Below are 6,745 nucleotides of genomic sequence, written 5' to 3' on the forward strand. Positions count from 1 at the left end.
ATAGCTATAAAAAAACCTCGAGGTTCGGGGGGGAAAAGTAATCATCCTGTAATTGACTGTTTACTAATGGAATCTATTAATTTATAGCCACAAAAGAATCAGCTAATTTGTGGTTAATGGTGTTTAAAAGATAAACAACATAGATTAACTCTATGGAGCACAACTCCAGTTCTCCGGGATCTGTCTGCACTGACAGCTCTCAGAGGAGACAGAGGACAGTGGTGGTCGGTGGCCAGCTGGGACGGAAAAGAGATTTGGGAGGGAGCGGGGAGTCTCCACCTCCAAAGGAGCCTGCGTCACCCTCTGACTTCCCTTCCAAATTGCACATCCTCCCCTGGGACTCACATCCTCTCTGCTGTCCTCCCACAGGATCCCACCCCGACAGCAGCTCCCAACCCGCCACGTCATTCCCACCTCTGGGTCTCTGCTCTCGCTGTGCCTGCTGCCAGGACTACCTTTCCTTCCTTTCCTGTGAAAAATAACACAGACTGTTAACAGCTCACTGAGTAAACGTCGCTTGCATCAGAGGCCACACTAAGTGTTTCACAGACATTATCTATGGCAAGGATTCCTCGAAACCCCCTGCAAAGTTGGTGTCAGTCTCGATCCCATTTTATAGGTAAGAAAACTGAGGGCTAGAAAGGGGAAGCCATTTGCCCAGGGTTTCATTGCGTACGCATGGTGGGTCTGACGCTTGAATCCAAGTCTGTCTGATCCCAGAATTCAAGCTCTAGACCAGCATGCCCCAAACCTTACTCATTCTCATAACAGTATTTTTCCATTTCTGCAAGCCACCTATATCTATGATCTTTCTTTAAATCGACTCTTGCTCCCTTTTTTTTTTTTTTTTTTTTTTAATTTTAGCTTCATCCCTAGCAGTCGGATCACCCAGGTCTGGTAATTTAATACTATATTTGTGTCGAAGACAAATTTGGAATAAATACCTGACTACTAAAGTACACGTTTGCTTGCATCCCACCTTATAATCTTGAAAACCACCTGTGGTACAAGAACCATACAAATTCTAACCATGTGTCCCAACAAATCACGCTCACGTGGCCGTCGTGTGTGCAGCTACCCTGCGCAGCACCCTGCTCGAACCATCACAGTTCGCCCTCCATCAACCTTTCCTGATACGACCCACCCTCTGAAACGCACTGGAAGCCTCGACTGCTCCCGCCCACAGACACCCTCCCCTCGGGACAGAAAAGTCACGTCACTAGCAAACCACAAAAAGACAGGAGGAAAATAGGGATATAGGATTTGTTTCCTCCAGTAGATTATAAGATCCCTGAGGATTAAAAATACCTCCTGTATCCTGAAGCCTAAGCTCTGCGGAAAAGAGACGGAAGCACACAACAGGTGCCCAGTAAACCTTGGGAAGTGGCTTGTGGGGACACGTGTGGAGAGGCGGGCACATGTCACTGTGCTGGTTGCGTTTGGGCCACTCCCCTTCTTTTGCCAACAGTGCTCAGAATTCATCTGGGACCACCTCCTCCCTTCTCTCAGCTCCAGCGTGGGCCTGTGAACCCAGCCCGGCCAGAAGGTGCCAAACACCCCCCATGCCATTGCGACTGGCTCAGAAATGGGTCCATCACCCAAAGTTGGCCGAGGGAGTCAAGCCCGGGGCGTTTGTTCATGTTGCTGGGGAAGGACAAGCTCTGGCTTGCTGAGCTGGACTCTTGGAGGACGTGACGCAGGCCTGGAGATGCGTGTGGTCACCTTGCTCCCACAAGAAGCCTGAGAATAAAAGCCCCATGGAAGAGGCAGGTGCGTGGAGAGAGGGCAGGGCTTGGTGACACTGTTGGAGAAGCTGGATCAAGACATTCCTGAAACAGGATCTGCCCTCAGATTTTTCCGCCAATAAATCTCCTCTCGGCAGAAGCTTTGTTGGATTGGTTTTTCTGTTACTTGCAACCAAAACACCCTGCAGGAGCCTCTGCCCAGGAGTCAGGAAACCAGACTCTGACTGTATCTCTGCATGACCCTGCTAAGTCATTGCACCTTGCATGACGCTGCCTCAAGGACGCCTTCCCTGACCACTCCTTTAAGAATGGCTCCCCCCCTTCCCCCGTCACTGCCTGTCCCAGTCCAGTTCCATCACCCCCAACAGTTAATTCTATGTCCATGACCTCGCTTACTAGCCGCTTGTCTCACTCACTGCTGTACCCTCGGTGCTCAGAACAGACCTGGCACACGGGAGGTCCTTAGTAAATACTTGTTGCATGGGCCTGCCTCAGTTTCTCCACCTGTGAAATGGGAGAGAGCTGCTGCATTTTCTCTCGGGATCCTTCTGCTGGGCTGTGCTTCACTTCCATCGCTGCTACCCAGACCTCTGGGAACACGGTGAGAGAGTTTCACCTGAAGATGCGCGAGTATCACCAGCAAGCTACCTCTTACTCCCAGGGAAGGAGTCTGCAGGATTTTCCTCCTTCGCTCCTTCCTCTGCCTACACCTCATTAACCAGGGAGTCCCTCTTGACGTCTGACCCAATTTTTCATGCTGCAACTCAAGTCTTTTCTCAGGCCTGGAGTTCAAAAGACATTCCAGGCCAATAAGAGCAGAAAATAACCAATTTAAAGTGACAAGAAACCCTGTGAGAAAATAAAAGCTCAAAGCTGCCCTCATTTTCTTCCACCTCAAAGAAGCCCTTGTTTTTTCTCCCATGACCAGTTTCTGACTCTGCGCAAAGTTCCTTTCTTGTCTACACCTACGAACAAAGCTCTTCTGGAGATGTGGATGCAAAAGATGAGAATAAAATAAATAAACTATCTGTTTAATCATTCCTATTGTCAAAACAATGGCTGAGCCAGAATACCTATGCTCTGATTCACCCCAACTGACACCCCTTTGGAGGGAGGAGGCAGGAGGCAAGAGAGTAAACATTTCTCAGCCCATTTTCCAGATGAGCTCAGAGGAAGCTGGGAGGTTCTGCAGTGAACACCCCACAGTAAACAACGGAAGGGAAACCACCTCCTTCCTAGAGTCAGGCATTCTGTCTCCTCTTAATTTAAAGGAAGGCACACAGTGCCTAGTCTGCAGGTTTTAGCGTTCACTCACTCATTCATTCATTCATTCATTCAGAGAACAGACAGCTTGGACTGAGCACTTGGGTGTGTCCCAAGCTCGGTGCCCTCCTGGGGGTTCCTTTCACCCTCCCCCAGCCCTAAGAGGGAGGAAGTGCAGGAATTCTCTGTCTGGAATTATCTGTCAATTATCTTGATGGGCGGGGGAGGTTTCGTGAGTTAATTGTTGAAAGTATTTTTCCTGGTTTGTTCTTTGTCTCTTCACTGTATTTGTGGAGTTTCTCGAACTCCAGTAAGCTCTAATGCTTACATGGTTGAATCTTTTTGCTTTTCTTTGGGGTGTGTGGCCTTACATATCTAGAAAGGGCTTCACTGGGGAGTGATTTTTAGGGCGCCATTTAAGGTCAGAGGTCATGATCAGGGAGGGGTGAAAGGGGAAGATCCAGGTCATTCCTTCAGTTTACAAATGAGGAAACTGAGTCTCCCCCATGAATAAACAGCAGGGCCCAACGCTGGCAGCCCGGACTCTGCCCAGCGCTCTCTCTGCTGTGTAATTAAGAAGAAAAGTTAAGAAGAGAGCACATGAATGCATTGCCAAGTGACTGTCACAGCCAAAGTCGAAAGCCATTTTGTTCACTGTGCACATATAATGTCACCTAGTCCACTCTGCATATCTGTCCAACTGTCCACAGTGGCAAGGAGCCTCCAAAATCATTTCCCTGAAAGGCCTTTCCAGGCTTAGAGGGCAGACACCACGCAAAGGAAAAGACAAAATGGTTAACATAAACATCAACAATTCCTAGACATCAAAAACCACAACTAATTAAATGACAAATCACAAAACAAGCAGGAAAAATACTTCCAACCTAAAGGACAACGTATTAAGACTTCTAAAACATACAAAACTCTTATGGGACAATAAAAATGTCTCAAGAAAAATGAAAGAAATCACAAAAGTGGAAATGCAAATGGGCAATACACTTACTTATGGAAAAATGTTTAAATTCATGAGTAATCAAAGCAACTGAAGTGAAAACTATCATGAGGTAGGTTTGCACGCCTTTCAAAGCAGCAATGTTAAAAAAGGGTGGGAAATGGAAACACAACACAGCCTGCTGGGGGGACGACAAATGGACTCAGCCTTTCGAGTTTCGTAATCTGGATTAAAATCCTTAAAAATGTGCTTTTTGTTGTTGTTGTTCTAGGAGTTTCGTTTCTAAGGAATTATTTAGAGACCACGTATAAGGAAGGAAATTCATTCCCACGCCATTTCTACGGGGGAAATTGGAAGCGGCCTATAGGTTCAGCATCAGGAATTGGTGAGACAGGGGGCCAGCCCGGTAGCTCAGGTGGTTGGAGTGAGCACTGGGCTCCTAACCAGTGACTGACTGCCTCAAAGTGGGGGGGCGGGGGGGTTGGCGAGCACAAGGCTCATAACACCAGCACGGGCCAGGGAGCTGTGTCCTACACAAGCAGACTGAGAACCAACGGCTTGAACTGGAGTGGGGGGGAGGCGGAAGAAGAGGAAAAAAGAAAAAAAGGAATTGGTGAGATTACACTCCAGTGCAAACTCACAATGTAAGATGACGAAGTCATGGGAGAGAACGATGCTTCATAAATGATAATGACGAGGTACAGCTAAATATGAAAATCAGGGTACAAAACGCTACGTACGTATACATCATTCTAATTCTAAAAAACACACACATACACGAACACATGTGCATAGAAAACAATCTGGAAAAAATATGCACCAAACTGTTAACAGTGGTTTCCTCCAGAAGGTCGGATTATTTGTTTATCTTCCGGTGTTTCAGTTTATCCTATACCAGGACTGGCAAGGGTGGGGAGAGCGTGGGAGACAAGACACCCACACTGCTGTTGGAAATGTAATTTGTCACGCGCTTTCTTGACTCACATCACAGTACTTATGAAAAGTGTCAGGATGTGTGAACCACTGCCCCGGTAATTTTACTTCTAGGAATTTACCCTAAGGAAATAATCAGAGATGTGTGCAAAGATTTAAGTACAAGGATGTCCATTGTAGAGGTATTTATGATAGCAAAAGGTTGGAATCAGCCTAATATTTAACAAGGGAGAATTGTTTGAAAAAGGGTTGGTCTGCTTTTCCTAGTGAGATGCTATGCAATCAATTAAAGCAATGTTGAATATTGAATGAGATGACAAGACGTTCCTGACGCAAAGCAAACATGAAAGTTTAACACGGCAGGGGCTGTCCGATAGCAACACTGTGAGCCACTATACACAATGAATTATGAACACGTGTGCAAAAGGAGGCTGAAAGGCAGAATGATCGCGGTGATAATCACTGCGTGATGGAATTCTGGGTAAGTTTTGTGTGTGTGTGTGTGTTTTCCTACATTTTGCAGTTCCAATACAAGAAATCTGTTACTCTTACAATCAGATTTTTTTTGTAAGGGGAAAGAAAAAAAATCCCAGGAACACTGACACTCAAACAAACTAGAAATTCACGTCTGTGAATTCCAATTTCCCAGTCAGGCTGTTCAGTGTTGACAATTGCACAGCTACCTCGGAAATCAAAGGCTAGGCTCACGATTAAAATATGTCCCTCTAGACAGCGTCTCTCAGAGCCACCTAGAATCGGTCCTGCCCTGAAAGCCATGCCCAGGCAGTCCACAAATCTTCAGAAGGCTGAGAAGAAAAGTGACCTGTTTTTAATGTTTGGGGACAGCATCTAGTCGAATCCAGCTGGCGTTGGCTGTGGCCGACACTTGCTCAATCATCTCTCTGTTGTGTAATGATGAAGAATTCGTCGTATTCTCAGAAACCCATTGTCAGGGCAGGACAGAGGTTTCCAAATATGTGTCTGGAGCTCGTCCCTTTTTCCTGTGGGATCAAGCAACCCATGTGCTAATGATACGGAAAGTCACAAAAAGCCTGTGACTGCTTCCCTCTCGTCTGCAGTTATATCCCGGAGGACCCAGCTCGGATAAGTAGATTTAAAAATTTAACTGAACCTCACTGCTGATGAGGACCAAGAAGGGGGCAGGCGGCAAGTGGAGAAGCTCCAAACAGGGATTATGTGCCTTAACTCTTGGCCAAGGTGCAGTGGGAAGAGAGCCGGCAACAAGAGCCAGGGGACGTGGTCAGGGAACATGGGACAGTGGGCAGCTGGGGCATCTTCTAGAAGGAAGGCGCTCTCCTTCGCAGCAACCCGGCAGCTACTGGACGTGGGGGAAGAATTCTGGGCTCACCAGTAGGTGTTTAAGGTCCTATCAGGACAGGTGCTGGGAGTCCAGACTCTCCCTCCCTCCCTTCCTTTTTCCACAACCATCCCCTGGGCACCCAGCCTGTGTCAAACCTCTAGGGCTGCATTTGCAACGAGTACAAACCCAGGCAGATGCAGTCAGACCCCTGCGCGTGGCATGTACTGTCTAGCATCCCCTTCCTCCATGTGTGACAACCACAAATGTCTCCAGACGTTGCCAAACGTCCCCTGAGGGTGGGGAACAAAATGGCCCCTGGCTGAGAACCACTGGTCTAGTGGCTGCTGCATCAAACAGCACAGTTCTAGCAGGACACAGAGGCAATGCCATGAGCCACTGTGACGCACAGGGGCACGTGCTAGGACGGGGGACATACGGGCAGAGTGACATCAGGAGGAGCAGCTAACTGAGGCTGGTCCAGGCAGGCTTCCCAGAGGAGTAGGGTCTCAGACAAGACGTTTCTCAAGTGGG

Source organism: Rhinolophus ferrumequinum, chromosome 23, assembly GCF_004115265.2.
Source record: "Rhinolophus ferrumequinum isolate MPI-CBG mRhiFer1 chromosome 23, mRhiFer1_v1.p, whole genome shotgun sequence".
Taxonomy (NCBI): Eukaryota; Metazoa; Chordata; class Mammalia; order Chiroptera; family Rhinolophidae; genus Rhinolophus; species Rhinolophus ferrumequinum.